The sequence below is a fragment of the Cupressus sempervirens genome, chromosome 5, assembly GCF_028749045.1.
Source record: "Cupressus sempervirens isolate cs-2001-9-10 chromosome 5, ASM2874904v1, whole genome shotgun sequence".
In the NCBI taxonomy this organism is placed as follows: domain Eukaryota; kingdom Viridiplantae; phylum Streptophyta; class Pinopsida; order Cupressales; family Cupressaceae; genus Cupressus; species Cupressus sempervirens.
Genome location: NC_143122.1, coordinates 407,497,995 through 407,518,420, shown reverse-complemented (window position 1 = coordinate 407,518,420; position 20,426 = coordinate 407,497,995).

Here is a 20,426-nt window from a genome sequence, read left to right as displayed (position 1 = left end):
AATATTCAACATTGGCTTCCTCTCTTTGAAGGGTGAAGCTTACTCATCTATATTACTAAGGATATTTTGGCTTTTCCAGGCAAGGGTATTCAACTAATTTATTATGTCCTTTTGTTCATCTTGGAAACTGATGTTAGGTTGTCGCACTAGGATTTGTCCCTCATGAAGCAACACCATTTCCCCTTATAAGTTGTTATACATGACTCAACTATTTGAGTTCCACAGAGATAATCTCTAAGTTTCTTCTTAAAGCCACATACATACTTAAGAGAACTTATGACACATAAGTATTTCCCTAGTACAGTCACCAAAAAATTTTGGTTAATATCTTTTCTCCTTATCTTTTTGGTTTATACCTTGACTCTTAATTTGCCTAATGGCTTATGGAGGAAAAATATGTTTAAAATAGAATGGGTCAATGTAGTAATCTACCAAAGACCCCTGAATTGAAACACACAACTCCCTTTTGAATGCAAGATATGCAATGAATTTTATTTTTTGGGTTTTGGGGCTATGCTCTTAACCAGAGAGTAGAAGAGTAAAAACCCAAGCTACTCAACACTTTAAACAACTTAGGCAATTGAAAGGGGAACTAATTCACAATATGCAATCTATTCTAACCTAAAATGCAATGGATGGAAACATACATAAGCAACTATGACAACATGAAGAAAGGAAGAGATGAAAAAATGAGTAATTCCTGGATTACATAGTTAGCTAATGCTTTGACAATACCCAGATTGTCCATCTCCTAGCTTCTTCACACACTAGTTTTTGTCTTCCTCATGCAACTAACTACACTAAATAGACAAACTATGAAATACAATAGAGAGAACAAAGAGATGCTTTTGCTAAAGAAAATAAGACATACAATCTGTTGAATGAAGAAAAAAAAACCAAGTTCCCTTATATTCATTCAATTTTCAATATTATCACATTCATTCTATACACTATACTAAAAGTAAATGAACAACAAAACTTGAAATGGACTTAGAGTCACACATAGTAGTCCTAGTTCAGGGTTTTGCCCAAAGTAATTTTTTTCCAACCTTATTAACATCATAAAAGGTTATGTTTATAGGCCTTCTCAAAATGGTTGGTTACATTGGATGATTTCTTTGTAGAACATCTTTGAATATAATCAACTAAAAATAGAACAAGCTTGAATCATTATCTGTTATAGAGACTAAAAAATTGGCATGAATAGATACAAAGAGAAAGAGAAGGGAAAGAATGAGAGATGTCTAGAAAAGCATCAGAACATGATACCTTCTTAGGAGCAAATTGATTTAGCTCTATAATCTTTCATGGCTTTGGTTACTTTGTCTAGGTCTTCAACATCTAGAATGATGATGACATTGGCTTGGACCATCTAGTAGTCATGCATATCTATTAATTCATCTATTCTAGCCACTGTTGACTTGAATTTCTCCATTTCTCTCCTTATGATCATGTCCACTGCTAAGAGTTCTCAACTCTTAGATACATGGAAGTTGAGTGGGTCAAAAAATTCATCAACAAATTCCAAGAACTTTGATTTCATTCTCTCAATATCCACGACCTTGTAATTAGTGGAAACAAAGGACTTTGTTGGCAATATCTTCAGATATTGAAACAACGTTTCAGTGAGCTTTTGCACTAGGTCATACACATCCTTGATCTCATTTATAGATCTCATGGAGCTTTCTATAAAAAACTCCAAGGATTATTTCTAGTGACATAGTGACTCCTTGCCTATCTTAAGGATCCCATGAGCAATGACCACATTTGTCTTCATGTCTATTACTTTTTGTAAAAGGGTTAATTTCTCTGTCAGCTTGTTTGCTACCTTCTATATGGTTTCTTGATGATTTGAAGCTACTTTCCTAAGCTTGTGAGCACCCAACACTAGGCTTCTCAGGTTTTCTACTAGTAAGGGACCTTAAGCCTTGATCTGATCTACCGATGCTCAACCAAACTACCTAAATTGTCTTTCTTGTTGCAACTTTAGGGGTATCTTTTTATTCTCCTTTGCGTTCATGTCAAATTGACTTGACAAAGTACTCCCTAGTACAAACCTTATGCTTTCCACAAATTTTCTATTTGAGGATTTCATAATTTCCTTCTCTACTCTAAGCTCTTCCAACTTATCTTCGATTTTCTCATTGTTAGACTTCCACATGTTCAACATAGAGTTGTGAACTAGGATGTTAAGATCTACCATTCTAATATGGAAATAATATTTTGAGATCTCATTAAATTTTCCTTCTTTCTATGGCTCAAAAATATCAACTAGCATATGGCCACTTGTTGAAGCCATAGCCAATGTAGCAATTGTCTTCTACTTCTTCATCTTCTTGGATGACTGAGAGGAGGTGAATTATGTGATCAAATGCATTGATGAAGCTACTTCCTCATATCTTCTCTTCTTCCTATCAATGGTCTCTTTGAGCTATGACTCTATAGAAAGGACATTGATAGTAGACTACAATGTAGTAGGATCAAATAGCTTCCTCAAGATTAATGGAGTTGACTTTCTCTAAGAAGCAACAAGGAAGGCATCAACCTTAGTTACCAAAAGGGATAAGGTATCCCCTTACTAAGATGCATCCTATTCCTGGCCATCCATGGGGTTAGTGTTGCTATCCAAATTGATGACTTGGATAGGGGAAGATGGCTTGGCCACTAATTTTTCTTAGTCTTTCCCCTTATCCTTATCATCTTACTTCTCCTCAGCCTTCTTGATGTTTAGAAGAGAGGTAGCTTCATGGGTAGGAGTGAGTGGCACATTCTTTTCTAGAGGATGGTCTCCACCTTGGTCAATGGACTATAGTGGCCCTCCAAATGTCAATGTAGTACTTATGCTTTTGTTGCTATGATTGACTAGGCAGCTTCATTTGATACTCCACCTGTAGAACCAGTGCTTCCAATCCTCTTCTTGCTCACTTGGGTCTATTCCATCCATTTGTCTTTTCTCTTGATTATCCCCTATATAAGAACCTCTGTAGTGTTAATAAGTAGATTTATAGGTGGGGTAGACAAAATTGGGGTGCGTTTGATCTTCTTGTAGGATGTGGCGTGCAAGTAGGCTCCATCATCTGCAAGGTTAGAAATATCAACAAAATCATTATAAAATTTAATCTCATTAATGGTTAACAATGACCAAAACCTCTCCCAATTTTGGTACTTGTTAAGACACCTAGACTAGAAGTCTTCAATATCTAAAACATGCCTATAGGTATATCCCAACTTCAAGTTATCTCTTACAAAGTTAATTGGATCATATTGAGGCCTAAGTACCTCATAGTATAACAATTTAATGTTTCTTTCAAAGCTCTTTACCAAATTATGTGCATCTGATCTAGAAGAACATGAATATTGACCAACCACAATAGGAAAGGGATTCCCAACAATCTTCTTCACATTAGAACACAACATGTTCACTTCAAGGATCTATTGACAAAGTTCAACTAAAACCACCTTGTCTTCTGGATACCTCGACAACCTCTTAGGAAAGTCATTGTAAGCTCCTATTCGTAAATAGGAGAAGCTTGGAAACTAGATAAATGAGCATCCAAATTGTCTTGTGGATTAAATTTCCTTTGGTGAAAATATCCTTTGAAGGCATCCTTGCAATTCTTGGCATAGCCTCATTGTGAAGGCATCATTAAACCCCACATACTCATCATAACTTCTCTATAGCTACAAATGTGGGTAAAATTCATATATTTTGGTGCACTCATCATAGTTTAGGATGCTAGGGAGGTGAGGCCATAAGTTGTGAGTTTCTAATGCATAGATAAGATATGAGGATTCATAGAACTACTTGAATCCTTTGGCTGAATTCAACCATGAGGCTAACTCATCACAGATGATCTGTGCCCAGTCGATCTACATATCCTCAACATGTATTGCTTGTACTAGGAAGAAATGGTGCTCAATGAACTTCAAAATCTTCTCCTTTTCTTTGAATCTAAGGAGGAGTGCAAGGATATCTACAATCTCTCTTTTTAGATTCGTGCCAAATAGGGTGTTTGACATTTTTCTCTTCTTTGAGCACCTAGTCAGGAACCATGTCCTCTACATATCTTCCTATCTAAGGGTCATTTTCTCATTGAACATAGGCATGCAAGAACCAAAATCAACATCACAATATTGCTCCTTCATAGGAATACCAAATTCAACCTACATTAGTGCATTTTTGATTGAGATGACAATAGATTGATTGGGAAAAACAATCTACTTTGTTTCTGTGTTGTATCTCTTTATGCATTCCTTCACTAGCTTAGGTGCAAGAATTTCCATTGGAAAACTAGTTTCTTCAACTAGTCTTCTTTCTTTAAGATTTTGAGTAATTGGGTGAATAGGTTGAGAATTGAGTCTTCTATGAAGATCACCCAAATTGTAGAATTTGAAAGATGTGTTTGTAAGCTCTCTTAACTCACTCTCCAAGCTAATTAAATTATTGTAACTAGCAACTCTGATTGTCATTTTTCATGATTGCACATGATACAATTCTTGATAAATATTCATTTAAATATACTTGAAGAAACCAATTATAGGAAATGTTGAAAACAGATTGATACAAGTATGATAAATTTGTTTCATTCATTGTTTTGTCACCAATGTCAAACCTACTACTTGCTGGTAAGACAATTTCTTATATGATTTAAGTACTATAATTTGTTTGATTGATGAAGAGGATTTGAATAAATGAGGCAACAATAGCACCTAAAGGAAAGGTTGAGTTATGATATGAAAAGGAGTACAAGAATCAGTTAAGACAATGATATTATAGTGCATTGATAATCTACTTAAGGTAACAAAGGTTGGTTACACTAAGTATGTTTACAAAAACAAGGTAAATGAAGTTTTTCTACCAAGTTTGACTAAGTGGATAGTAGGTGTTGAGAAAAGTTAGTTCAAGCTAAGAAAAAAATCAGTTGGAGCCAAGAAAATCAGTGTAAGCCAAGTGGAACAGTGTAAGCCAAGTTAAGTTTAGTTGATGTCGAGCACCAATAAACTTTAGTTTGTGCTAAGTGTTTTGATAGTCGATGTTGAAAAATGTAGTATGTGCCAAGCATCAAAAGCCAGTTAATGTCGAGTGTTAGCATTATGAGAAAGATCAAGAATTCGATGAATTTGACCTGACAAGTTTGATTTCTTGGATTGTGTGAATTGTGTGGTAGATAAGATTGATGAGCTAATGGCACAAAATTCAAGATAAACTATTTTGAGGTAAATTCAAAGAGGATTGAAGGAGAAGTTTCTAGAAGGGAATGAAATGAAATGAGGGTTAGATTCACTGAATCCTATCTAATCTAACCTAACCCTATAATGGACAATGGAGGATGAAAAAAAAAATCTTAATTCTCTATTTATAGATATGGTTAGTCAGAAGCAAGATTTGATGTGTGAGAACCTAAGGAAGTCAATAATTCTAGGGTATTCACATCATTCAGTGACGTAAGAGAAGAGATTTCATTGGCAAACAAAACAAGAAGGCTTAAGGGTATGGATGCTTGAAGGGTGAACAAGCTATTAGAGCTGAAGAGTGTGAAAGCCAAGAAAAATAGAGGACTAAAATAAAGATTTGTAATTTGCAAATGAAGTTGTAAGTTGTTATCAGATCAAGCCTTACTATTACTCTCTAATCATTGTATTAGTCTAGGGTAAATCCTTTGGATTAAGGTTGACCTAACAGTCATTTGTAAATCCTTTAACTAGGTGACATTCCAAGTGAATGATCTAAAATCCTCTAATGAGGTTCACTCCTAACAAGGTGATTAAAATCCTTTAATCAGGTCACATTTAACAATGTGTATTGTAACCTTTAACAAGGTTAACCTTTCATAGGGCATTACTTCAGAAGAGTGAGAATTAGTAGCATGTTGCTGGTGATTTTTCCCAAATTGAGTTTCCATGTTAAATCATTGTGTCAAATGTGTTATTGAATATGTTATGTTTCATGTTTATGCTTTTGCATATTGATTTGACAATAACCTATAAGTTTGAGTGATTGCATAATCTAGTGAATGCATCCATGATGAAAATGTTTTATGGATGTGGGTTCACTAAATTGTGAAAAGTTTTAATTGTACATTTGGACCTTGGATAATTGGTTCACCCACCTCTCAATTATCCTAAAGAATTCCAATATTTTTTTTTGATGAAATAGGTATAGGAATTAGAACGTTGGTGCCACACGAACAAAATTAAGTTCATCCATGATTATCAACTATTTAAACTTTATGTTCATTTGTGTGTACAATATTAAATTCCTGAAAACTCTATTACTTTACTTAAGGTAAAGTGATATGATTAAGAATCACTTAACAACATAAATGCTTTAGCTTTTTGGGAAGATTCTTACTTTGCTTTAGAATTCAAAATGTAGACATACTTGATAATGTTTTTGATTAAGTAAAATAGGTTTTGAAGGGTGCCTAAAACCTTGTACATGTCTAAAGATTTTCAATAAGTATAGAAACAAAAAAATACAACAAACAAAAGTGAAATTGGTCACCCCCCAAACAAAGGGTAACCAAGGTGACAGAAAAGCCTAGCACTAGCCAAAACCAAAGATCTAGCTAGAAGGGAAAAAACCAAACAGAGAGCCAAATACTACAATGGAGCTCATGATTTGCCCTTTGATTTAGAGCCTCCCTTTCACAATCAGAGGTTCATTTCTAAAGGAGGAGTAGATGGCTTAGATTTCTTTCTTTTTACCATAGTCCAACCCTCCTCCACCTTAACTGCCTCAGTAATCCAATCCCTAGAAGAAATTGAACAATGGAGCCCAGGGGAATTAGAAGCAACAAAAATCTCCCTAGAAGAGCTCGTAGCCAGTTGCCCCCCCATAGGACTAGGAGGAACGTTCGATATAGGGGCAGGGGCAAGAGAGGGTATAGAGTCTTGGCCCCCAATAGGACCAAAAGGAACATCGAATACAGGGGTAGGGGTAGGAGAAGGAACAGGGACCTGACCATGAGTCCAAACATCCTCTGCTATCTTTGGCACCAAATAATCATTAGTAGAGGAATCATCAACAAAATAGTCTTCCTATCTTTAACAATTTAAAACATTACTATGAAAAATCCTTTAACCATCAAAAAGATGTGGACATCACAATCTAAAATTGGTTCGCAATGCTTGGAGATCCAAGCATGAAGATTAGCAAGAGAGGGCAAAAAGCCCAGACAGTGAAAAATAGCAGCAAAGGTAGAGAGCTCTTTTGCCATACTATAAATATCATCAATTGTATCTAAGTCTAAAAGTACCATTATAGGGTTTGATACAATTACAGGGGAAACTTCATGAGGATGAGAAGGCTCGAAATGAGCAGCTCGAACAACACGATGAAGACCTACCTCAAATGTAGCCATGTTGACATAAGAGGCGACCCTACCCCCTAAAGGCATAGGAGAAGCTGACCTAGATCTAGTTGACATGCTTATGTTAATGTATGCAGGAGAGAGAGAAAGAAACTTAGCTTTTCTACAAACCCATTTTTCTTGAAACCCAAGATTGGAGAACGGGGAGTAATCCTTCTACTAGTTTGCACACTTCATTTTTTCACTTTCTGCATAAAGTTTTTAACACTACATCTCTTTTATATTGGGGTCACATTTCCATCACTAAATTTTCTAGAAGTATCTTTTGAGCATCTCTGAAGGATATTCACGTTTTAGAGTAACTTGAATTTCTATTTTCAAAGCCTCTAGAGAAGTGGCCTTTTTCATTGCCTTAGGATGAAAAGCCCCTTTCTTAGTAGCATTCCCCAGACTAGAACACATCTAACAACTCTTCATTCTTTCACCTTAATTTGATGGCCACGAAGTTAGATCTTGAGCATGTCTTATTGAGTATGATCCCTTAAATGGTTCATTCATCATCATGTTCACACCATTTGATCCTTGGGACCAAGGTTTGGCTCTAGTTTAAACAACATCAAAAGAAAAACAAAACAACTTCACTTCCATGAGTATGCATCAAACAAGCCATATATTCATGTTCCCTCGTAGCTCACTTGATCTTATCTCCACAAATTTGGATGGGTTTCATTATAGCTTTGATCCACAACTTTGTAGGCATTTTCTAGCATGATATAATCATCTTCTTAGCTTGTTAATCAATTTCACAACTTCACTCTTCAGATATGCACTCAATATGGTTCACTTAAGGGGAAAAAAATCTTGAAATCTTAGAATCCATGGGACATGGAATGTTAGGGAAAGGTAGCAAAAATGAAATGCAAAGTAACTTACTTCTCATTGAAAGGATGCTAGAACACATCCCAACCATGCCTAGATCACCTAGACCCGTGCACACTAGAAAAATAGGAATCCTTCTTAGATGGTGGGTAAAGGTAATGCAAGGGGGGAACTAGAAAACAAAGAAAGTAGAGCACTCAGAAAAATTGAGAAGTAAGTGACCTAAAAGATACTTAGACATCAATCTTGGACACACACTAACTTTCATACTAAAGACTTCGGGCTTAAAACAGGATGACCAAAACTTGGAAACACATTTATTTTGGTTTGTGCTAATAATATTTAGTTGAAAGGGAGTCAAATTTTAGGATCCCCTTTTTAATGTGAATGTGGTAAGTGGTGACATATCATTGATCACCATTTCCCAATATACAACTATATAGAAAGATAATTAGATAAGAAACACCCTTGGAATAGACCATGCTAGATAGAGTAGAGTGTGAGAGAGGAGAGAAAAGACCATCATGTGGCCACCCATAGCTTAAATCCAATGAATAACACATGAAGACAAAGAAAAATTAAAAATGGGTGAACATGGAAGGGAAGCCTAAATGCCTCAAATATTGTGGATCATCCCCAAATGTTGAAAATTAAGATATGAAAAATGGAAGAAAAAATACAACATAAAGAGGATGCACAATAAATAGGCAAGAGCATACATCACAATGGTAAATAGTGAACCTCTTATTTGGGAGGACTTGGGGGTTTGAATCTACTCAAGCATAAGTAATAATCAAATCATAATAATTAATCTTTGCTTCAGCCTAAACTAGTACACCTATCTTTAGATGAACATATGTATAATATTTTTTTTTTTGTGATATTTTTCCTTGCAACAAAATTTTACTATTTATTATTATAAATTATTGTAAATCATTAGCCTAGCATACCTACCTTTAGCTAAATATATGTAAAGCATGCTAATCTTTAGATGAACATATGTATAATATTTGTTTTTGTGATAGTTTCCCTTGCAACATAATTTTACTATTTATTATTATTAATAATTGTAAATCATTATCCTAACATACCTATATTTAGCTAAATATATGTAAAGTATGCTAAAAGATGTATCAAATTGAAATAATGTGTCAATGATGAAAATGAGATATTGGAAAATACAAAGCATAAACCTATGTTAAAACAAATTTAATTTCGTGTAGTTAGTTAGCAATGATAATTATAATAAATCTTTACAATACAATAACTATATAATTTATTTGAGTAGTTTTGTTATTAACAAATTTTAAACAAAAAATTAAAAGATTAATAATATTTTCATTAAATTCATAAGTATATGTTTTAGATTACAAAATATTAAAGTAGTTTCTAGTTTTTATTTTTTATTAATTGTATATATTTGAAATCATAATAATAAGAATAAGAATAACACATTCTTATTGATTATTTGTTTTCATTTCTTATATACATGATCATCTATAATATGAATTTAAATATTTTAACAATAATTAAGTTTTAATATATTATATTTAGCTCTATTATTTTTTAAATTTTTAAATAAGTTTCTTCAGCTTGAGACCAAGTATTTGTAAGTTCATTTGATGGTCCAATTCTAAATTCTAAGTGTAGACTTTTCATTGTAATTTATTAACATTTATAAACATGTTTTTACCCTCCTCAATGAATAGAATTCATAATTTTAAGTTTGATCAATCCACTTTAATTGATAAATGGCTCTACACAATGGTAAACTTTAAACTTTAAATTAGTCAAGTTACTATGTTGATCGAGAGGGATAGGCTGAGAAGGTTCCTTCAGGATGGGCATGCTACCTTTTTCTACTATGAGTTGATGCATAGATACTAGTGGTGAAGAACCCTGGATGATTTACAGGCTTTTGAGCAAGCTTGTATTAGGTTGAACAGAGAAATCAGAAACAACGTGAATGTCAGAAAAGAGGATTTGTTCTTGTTGACGGACTTTCAAAAAAGTAAAAGTATCATTTGGATGGAGGGTCCCTTAGGATGGACTGCTTGGATGGATATTCACTATGATGTTCTTAGTTAGATGATCTATCTTCTCTTCTTTTTGTCTTGATGTACAGCTGATACGGCTCTTCCTAGGTGAGGCTTGACCTCCTTGTTGTTATTTGTGGTGACTATTTGGTTTCTTTTTGTTTTCTGAAACTCTTATATCTAATAGAAAACTTTAAATTCTTCAATTCTATTGAAAAATAAAGAATTACAGAATTTAGACTATCTATTGACAGTCACAAAATGAACCACCCTTCCACCCACTGATTGTTATGAAATTGAATCCCTTGCCCACATTTTGTGATGTCATGTACAATTACAAATAGGTAATATCAGAAGTATGAAATGAGAGAGTGATTTGCGTACAAAAGAGACTCCCCCAACTTTAGAACCAAATCAGAGAAGGGGAGCTGAAGGAAGAGGGAACAAAGAGAAAGGGGAGCGAAGTTAACAATTAAATTCTTCTTTATTTTCTGTCAAATAAAGAGGAGTCCTTCAAAGTGTCTTTGCATTGAGATCAATCTGTATAGTCTTTCAAATCTATCCAATGCATGCCATTGAGGGGATGATAGAATTTTAATCAACATCTTGATCTTCTTTATTGTTTCCTGAAGGCCATGTCTGATAACATGTAAAAATTCAGCAAGCACGCGATTAACTTCTATTTCAGCAAAACAAAGTAACTTCTTAAAAGTGAAGGTTGTTGAATGTATACCATGTAACTTGATAAAGCTTGTTAAAAAATATAGGCGCGAGGGATGTTGTTTTGCTCATATATGTGAGCCCAATATTTTGATTAACCAAGGTCATCTCCTCCGTAAAATCTACACAAAAATTGAGAGATCTTGAAGCAAACTCCTAGAAGAATATTAATCATATCGAAGCTTCCTTTGTTAACCTAGTTTCTAAATGTAAGCAATGATATAGAATGATGGTTAAATTGTAATGTTTTATTTCTATTATCAAAATACAAACCCTTACTAAAATTTAATTGGTAAATATATCTATTGACCCATCAATTCGTAACTGGATCATGAATGCTAATAGTGTGAAAAATGTTAGAAAAATAGAGTGCACAATAATTGTTACCTTCTTATTATTGATACCAAAATCTCTTATGTCATGATGATGACATAAATATGCTCCAGTGTTGATGAGTCCTATTTCATAACAATAGAAATAAAGCCCATTTCATTTATCATGTTCCCAGATAAACTTGATATTTCTCATGTTCCCAGGTGCACCATTGTAAATCATCAACTTGCAAGAAAAGTGGAGATTTATAAAAGTAAATTTTGAGACAACTCACATTGAAGAATGATGATATCAATTATCAATCAAATCCTAAATAATGTTAAAAGTTAGGGAAAAAAAAAGTAATTCTATAAATCTAGAGAATTCCAAGGTAAGGAAAATTGTGAAAATATTGAAATTACAAAAAGTAAGTTAAAATAAATAAGATTTGATATAATTATATAATAAAAAAATCAACTCACCCTGTGATGAAATTGTCAATCTTGAATTATAAATAATGTTAAAAGTTAGGAAAAGAAATATGTAAATTCTATAAAATTACAGAATTCCAAGGTAAGGAAAGATTTTGAAATTAGTGAAATTAGAAAAAGTAAGTAAAAACAAATTAGATGTGGGGTTGTTCTAAAAATAGTCAATTTATATGCACATAAAGAGTATTACTTGCAAAATAAAAGCCCTAGAAGAAAAATATGTTGCAGTTTCTAAAATAAAATAGAGGAAGAAATATACTACACACTGCCGTATAGTTTAAAATCAAGAATATCGTCAAACCTGCACAAAATCAAGAGCATTAAAAATGGTTGGAACAAATCATTCTATCAGTTTCCTTTTTGAAAAAAAATCACTTTTTAAAACATCCTAGATAATTTAATCAAAATAGCATGTTACTCATACCAAATGAAATTATTCATACATACAAGAAATTCCTCACATTAATTGCATACCTTGGTAGCCTTGCTAGATCTATGTTATTTACACTAAACACAACAAGTTATCAAGGTTTTTAGTTTTATCTATATAAGAGACAATATCAAGTTTTTAAAAAAATACCATTAATGCAAATGATTAATATAGATTATTCAAATTGAAGAATTTGAATAAATACTTTAATCTATGGATCTAAATATCCTTTAATATATCAAATATCTTGAAAAACATGTGAAAGGTAAGATAACATATTTAATTTTTCAAAAAAATTATTTTAAAGAACTTAACACACATAAAACATATTTTTTCAATTTATTAAAATTTCTTTTTTTTCAATTCTTCTTAATATGAAATATTCATTTTGTATACTATTAGTGTAAGAAGAATGATGTTTTATGACATATTTCTAAAATACTTAAAAAATCATGTAAACTGAAATTATTTTTGAGTGGAAGAAATTGAATTAAACTTAAGAAGTGACAAAGCATAACATTATACTTTTCCTCACATTAATTGCATATCTTGGTAGCCTTGGTAGATCTTCTAAACACAACAAGTTCTCATGAAATATATTAAAACTATATAAAATGACTAAAAAATTGAAACAAAAAAGAATGCACTAAATATGGAAAATAATGATTGAGTAAACTACACAAAATAGATTATAAATATGAGATTTTTTCAAACCTTTATACATGACTTTATAGTGAATTTTGCTATATCTTTGGAGGATGATTCTGTAAGACACACGTAATACCCATTAAATATAGAAAGTAATGAATGAAGACAAACCTATTAAATATATAAAATAATGATTGAAAAAGTCAACTAAAAATGGACTCTGAATCCCAAAAAAATGAAGTTAATTTAGGGGAAAAAATGACCTAAATACAACAAAATGAAAGTTCACAAAAAGATACTAACATTTCCACTCTAATTAAATGGAATCATTCACTCAAATATTTTAGAGTAAGTTAAAAGTAAAAAATTAAATGAAATATTGTAGTGTAATCATCCTCTCCATGCATCCCCTTCATGTTATTTGTAGTGTCATGTTCATGGTTGGGTCATGTCTTTGCTAATTCTCCTTGATCTTTGCTTAGCTACTTCTGCTTTACACTAAATACAACAAGGAATATACCCAATAAATATGAAAACTAGTGACTGAAAATTTGAATAAAAGTAGTTTTAAAATTGAGGGAAAAAATTTAAATGTATTAAAAGAGAGAAATTTACCACTTTTGGCCTAGCTTTATTTCCTTGTTTTTTGGGGGCTACTTCTATTTTACACTAAGGACAATAAAGAATATTCCATTAATATAAAAATCATGACTAAAAAACCCAATAAAATATAGATTTCAAATGAGAAAAAACTAATAAGAAAATAAATTTACCTCCCCCAACATAACTTTACTACGAATTCTTGTAGATCTTCTTAGAGGCACTTCTACTTTGCACTGAACATAAAATAAATATATAAATAAAAACTAATAATTAAAAATCCAATCGAAACTAGATTTTAAATTTGCTAAAATTTAAATTCATATATATAACATTAAAATATAAACTAATAACTAAAAAATCCAATAGAAACCAGATTTTAAGTTTATTAAAAAATCAAATTCACTGCACATTAGTAATTTACCTCTATTGTACGAGATCTAGGAGAAGATGCTGGTTGATGGACACTATGTGGAATGGTGAGCATTTTCTTGTAGGTGTTCACCTCTCCTACCGAACGTTCTAGCTGGGGCGTAACCTTTGGTTGAGAAGTAGGTTCCCAAGTAGGTTGAGAACCTGACTCTTGAAGATGCAAACATGGTGGATCTGACTCCTTTATTGATTTAGGAACATCATGCCTACTGCTTGACGTTTTCTTGGAGTACACCTCTTCTACAGAATGGTCTAGCACAAAAGTAACCCTCCGGTGAGTAGTAGATTCCCAACTGTGTAGAGTATCCCCTTCTGGAAGATTCAAATTTTTTGAATCTAATTTCTTTGTTAGTTCTTTTACCACACCTTCTTCTATGCTCATTGCTTCTTTCCCCTCATTTTCATTTCTTCTCACTACTTTTTTAGTCACATTTATTATTTTTTTCCCCTCATTTCCATTTTTTCCCACTACCTTTTTAACTTCATTTATCGCTTCTTTTCCCTCATTTCCATTTTTTCTCACCATTTTTTTAACCTCATTTTTTTTCTTTCTTACTACTTTTTCTTCCACATAATCATCTTCCTCGTCGTCTGGTGCTCCTATCCAAAGCCAAGTCGTAATCATGACGACTGTAGCAAGACACCAAAGCAGTAAAGCACCGAGCTTGTGATCGACTCTATCTGGAAAGAGTTGTTGATCAAACATTTCTACAAAGCAAAAAACCATAAACATTACTCTAAAGGCTACACTAATTATCTCATCTTCGAGCTCATTAAGCCTCTTCCTTTCGTTGTTTCTCACCATGAAAGTTAGGAAAAAAAAACAACAATTACTGAAAAGAATTGCTTGCAAAAAGTATGTTTGAATGCGGAGAACTGTTCTGTACAAAAACTAGGATTTTTATAATGGCATTGAGCTATGATGCAACGGTCACATTATTAATGGAAATTTCTAAATTGGCTGCCAGAAATTTCTAAATTGGTGAGAATTAAAATCAAATAATTAAAGAAACATAACGCAGGATCAAAACATTTCCTTGTGCAACATCAGACCAACGAGGAGAGTGAATAGTAAATTCCATAACTAATAGGAGACTAAGGGAAATTATAAGAAATCATTTGGAAATGAAAGACAAGGGTAAGATTTCAATCTAAAAAATATCGGCAAAACGAGCTCTGCTCAGGTAAACTATCACTTTAATCAAGGAAACTTACTGTTTAAGAAAGTTTAATTGCAGACGCGAAACTAATAGAAATTTATATTGAATATCGGCAAAACGAGCTCTGCTCAAGGAAACTATCACTTTAATCAAGGAAACTTGTTGTTTAAGAAAGTTTAATTCCAGACGTGAAACTGATAGAAATTTATATTGCTATTTAAGAAAGTTTAATTGCAGACGCGAAGTGCGATTTTGTAGCCTTTGGACTCACCCTGGTGACACTGTTAGAATTAGAAAGGCAAAGAATTAGAATTAGTCGGCTCAACCATCACACACTAAGCTTTGACTGCTTAGGTGGCTGGTGTGGGCCCATCCATCATTCCATCCCTATTCCATTTTCCGTTACGTATCTGTTTAACTCTCGCGAGTGATCAGGACAGCTGCGGTTAGACAGTGATTGAGATAGCTGCGGTTAGATTTGAAATTCATTTTTGAATTTGCACTCCCGCCTGTCAGAAGGGGTTATTACTTAGCCCGCTCATTTTCGCTCCAGTCATTGAAAATAGTGATTGTGGAACTTCTGCCATATTTTTGCCTAATACTAACGCAGTAGTTCTATGCTACTTGGTTATTGTTGACAGCTCTGATTTTACGTTTTCATTTACATCCACTGTCTACCCACTTCCATAGCATTAAGATGCGTCAAGGAGAATGGATAATTACGATATTTTCATCTGGTGCTTCAGAATCCTCTTTTTTAGAGGATATTTTTCAAGTTGATTGAAGTATGGGATAATCAAGAAGAGGCTTCACATAAAGGTGAAGAACGGCGAAGAACGAAAAGTTATGGGTGTGTATCATACAATTACTGATAAATTACATCAAGGAGATTGAGATATAGGCCTCAAAGACGAGGCACTCATCTCTAAGGATAGAAAAGTGTGTAAGTTATATTATTTGTAAATCGACTCTTCTTTTATTTTGTTTTATTTCATAAGGATTAAAGATTTCATTTTTCTTTAGAGTTTGAGTTGTCTTTTAATATTTTTGAGAGAGTATTGTTTATTTATTTTAAAATTAAAGTAACTTTTAAGATGAATTTTATTTTATAATAATAAAAGGTATAAAAGCTTATTTTTTTCTTTTATCATATTCAATTTTATTTTGTAGTCTCGGCTTTAAAAATTATTTTATCTAATGAGATGTTTTTTTAACTTTTCAATTAATTTAATAATTCTTTTTAATTAATAGACAAATTGAGAACTGACAATTTCAGTGATGGTTTTAAACATAATCATTTAGTAGCTCTTGTTATCTTAATAACAATAAATATTTTAATATGACTCATTTTTCTCTAATTAAAAAATATTAACATGGCTCATTTCTTTTCAGACAAGCCTACATTTTAAAACCAATAATTTTCTTTTATCTTTCACTCTTTTATTATGTGTACTGTATGTCTCTAAACAAAATTGAATCGTGTTCTCCTTTTCATCCTTTCAAATTATTTTCCTTTACTATTTCTTGGTATTTTCAAATAAACTAAAAAATTAAACCTACTAAAATAATGATTAAATATAGATCTACAATCTTTTATCTTTTCTTTCTAAATGCTCAAGTTCCAATTGAGTGAAAGAGTAATTGTAAGTTTGACATTGAGTGTTGGTTCTTTCAATCTTCATGATACGATATTTTGATATAGAAGATCACTTATAGATGAATAATGAATGGGTGCTTAGGTGAGCTAAAAATGATTGCTAGATAAAATTTCATGACTATGTAAATTGGTAGACATGGACTTCGATTTATAATTCTTTTAGAAGAAAATTAAATATTTGAGATTAGATTCAAAGATTGAGGGATATAAATAGATGAGAAAATATGGTTTGAGGTAAAAATTCAAGTGTCATTATATATTTGTAAATCCATTGGGAGAAACCAAGTCTTCTTACATGTGTAGGAATGACACATTAGGAGGAGAAAAATGAAATATAACTTCTAATTTATTTCAGAGATATCAATGCATGTTTTTGAGTAGGTGGAAGGCTTTGTAAAGGTTTCACAAGGTATAAAAATAGAATTACCTATAATACCTTTTCAAATATAAAAATGGGTCCAGACATGGACATTGATTTATAGTTCTTTTAGAAGAAAATTAAATAGTTGAGATTAGATTCAAGATTTAGGGATATAAATAGATGAAAAAATATAGTTTGACATAAATATTTAGGTGTCATCTATAGATTTATAAATTCATTAGGATAAATTGAGTCTTCTTAAATGTGTAAGAATGACACATTAGGAGGAGACAAAAGAAATGTGCCTTCTTGTGTATTTGAGAGACATCAATGCATGTTTTTGAGTAGTTGGAAGGCTCTATGAAAAGTAGAATTACCTATAATACCTTGTCAAGATCTCAAAGGTAAAAGAGACTAAATAGACCATATCATCAAGATAAAGGACCTCCAATACCTCATTGAGGCATTGGAATTAATAGGAACTTTGATACTTTGGGATATCAACCTTGAAAGGGATTTGTAAGGTTTAGATGTCGATAGAGTAATTGTTTGCTAGAATGATCAAACTAGGTAGGAAATATCATATACTAATTTATATTTTTCTCCCATCTCATTAGGAAGGGTAAAGTACCCACTAGACTCAAAGGAAACTCAAGGGTTGAATGAGTGTAAGGTTCTAACCATTTTCTAAATAATAGATAGATAGGTTGAAATCAAAATCAAGGAAATGATAACAAGTAGGATTAAATAGGATTCAACGGGCATAATCTATACATATAGATAACAAATAGGTTGATATAAATTTTATACATAGATTTGAGAACTAGAAAAAGCCACTAACCTATAGAATTTTTTAAAACAAATTATGCATGTCAAAGATGACGTAAGATAGATGCACCGAGTTGTGGTGCCAAAAAGATGACACACAACTAAAATTTCAAAAACTCTAAAAGTATGCACTTATGATAGTGAGCACTTTGGCTAAGGCTTGTGGAGCCCAAGCCAAAGCACGTGTGTGCTATAACGCATGCATTCTTTTTTTAAATTCTATATATGTATTGTAAACCCACAACCCATTATGTTTTCTCTTTTTTCTTCTTGTTGGTGCCCTCTTTCCCCTGAATAGCACGCACACACTTTATAGAAGTTGAATAATTTGCTCACTCTTCTCCTCAAAATGCCTCCTTGTCATTGAACATCAAGATCGAGATCATCAAGTATGTTTTCTACTCCTTTTTTTGCATTGTTTTGATTCAATTTTATTTATTTATTTAAAATATAATTGGTTTCTTATCAAGAAATGTAAATAATCAACCACCGAATCCCTACCCTAATCAACAAAATCAAAATGAAAACCCCTACAAAGTCAAAATCTAAACCCTCCACAAGACATTATGCAAACAAATTATCCTATAAAGATGTAAGAAAAAAGGACATAGAGAAAGGTAGCATATGTGCATTGTTTAAAAGCCTTGGATAACAAGACATTGTTAAACATACAACTAAAAGGTTCCCCATCCACTCGTACATACATGATGATATTAGAAATAAATTTTGGGATAGATGGTGGATGGCCTTTGATGCCCCTTCCTGCAATAATCACAAGGTTCCAATATATTTATTAAAGAAATTGTATTGTAAATTTGTCCTTGGGGAGATCCAAAATTATTTTGACATGTTAGATTCTTAAGGTAGAGGTGAGGGGTCATCATTTGAGAGGTTGGAGGCACATCATGATCCTAAAGCAGTAAGGGTGTTTGTTATCAAGCCATAGGGTGAGCATGTCATTATTCCTTTAGTTGTGAACAAACATGTAGATACTAGTACTCTATGGACTATCAAAGATTTGACACAAATCCTCATTCATTGCACCAATCCATTATTTGAGGAGGAGCCTTTTTTGTGTCATGGTCACATGTGCACCTCATGTGGATCCTTACGCATGTTTTGCAGTCATGTAGGAGACACTATGGATGATGAGCTAGTCACTGATGAGTTCCTAGGTGACACATTTGGCTTTGCAATACAAGTAAATTATAATTATAACAAACTGATTTGATCACATTTCATATGTATAGTGAATGACTAATTAATTAGCATGTCTTGACATTGTTCAAAATTTAGGGTAAGAGTGTTGATGGCCCTAGTATAGATTCCCTGACCCTATTTTATGTCCCATTGATGAGTCAAGAGGTATTTATTGATTTAATCATTTAAATCAATACATATATTTATTAAGTAATCATATGAAGGATTGACAAAAAAAAATCCATGTGCATTAGTTCTTTACTAGACCATCAACATTCACAAAGGACTCTAAGCCTAGGCATGATACGAGCTTCATAGAGGTAAATTTGTTTCATGTTAATTTAATTCATTTGATTATATTATATTCTATTAAATTTTTTTTAAATTTTATTATATGATTTACAATTGTTGATGTTTGAGACTCCTCCTCATCTTTTCCAGTCCATTGATCGTGAAGTTGCTGCTATGATGGCTAGTTCAGAGCCATTGATCGAGGTATGAAAGAGTTTTCATATTTTTAGTTGTCATTTATAATATTTAGTATTGAAATTTTAAATGGTATTTATAAGTATGATCAAGTGATTATATGGATTCAATTGTTGTAGGGCCTTGTTACTCCCAATCATCCACGAGCCTTTGAGGTGAATGTACACAATGATTATTTGATGGTGATAAAAAAATAATTAATTTTGTATGTACATATATTTTATTTCAATGTATAATAATATTGATTCATATATATTTTATTTGTATCAACTCTAGTTAGAGAGGAGCCTAAATAAGAGGATGAGCAAGCGTGTGAGGAAGACCCCATCATCCCCATCATCTCCCTCCATGCAACAACCAAAAACCTCTAGGGATTTGTTTCCTTACCCTCATGGGAAGGAGAAGATATAGGGATGGACACACATGTATAGGCATTAGTGGACATATATTTTGGATTTTATGTTAGTGGACATATTTGACATACATTTGATGTATATATGACATTTTTTTAATTTGATGTATGGCATATATTTGATGCATTATTGGTTATCATAATATATTATATGTTTGTTCATGTATGACATTGTTGGTTAACATAATAGATATCTTATTTTTCTTGTTTATGTTTTAAGTATCTCATGTATTTCATTTTAATGTAATTTGCATCCAAAATAATGGTAGGAAACATTATAATAAGATTTGATAGTATCTTTTGACATGTGAATAAGGCTATGATATTAATTTATATTTAAATTGTACAAGTTATGAGTAATTTTGATTATGAGTAACTTATTTGGAGTTTTTGTTGGGATGAGAACAACAAAACTTGAATTATTATTATTGTTATACAATTAATATTGAAGTTTGACTCTT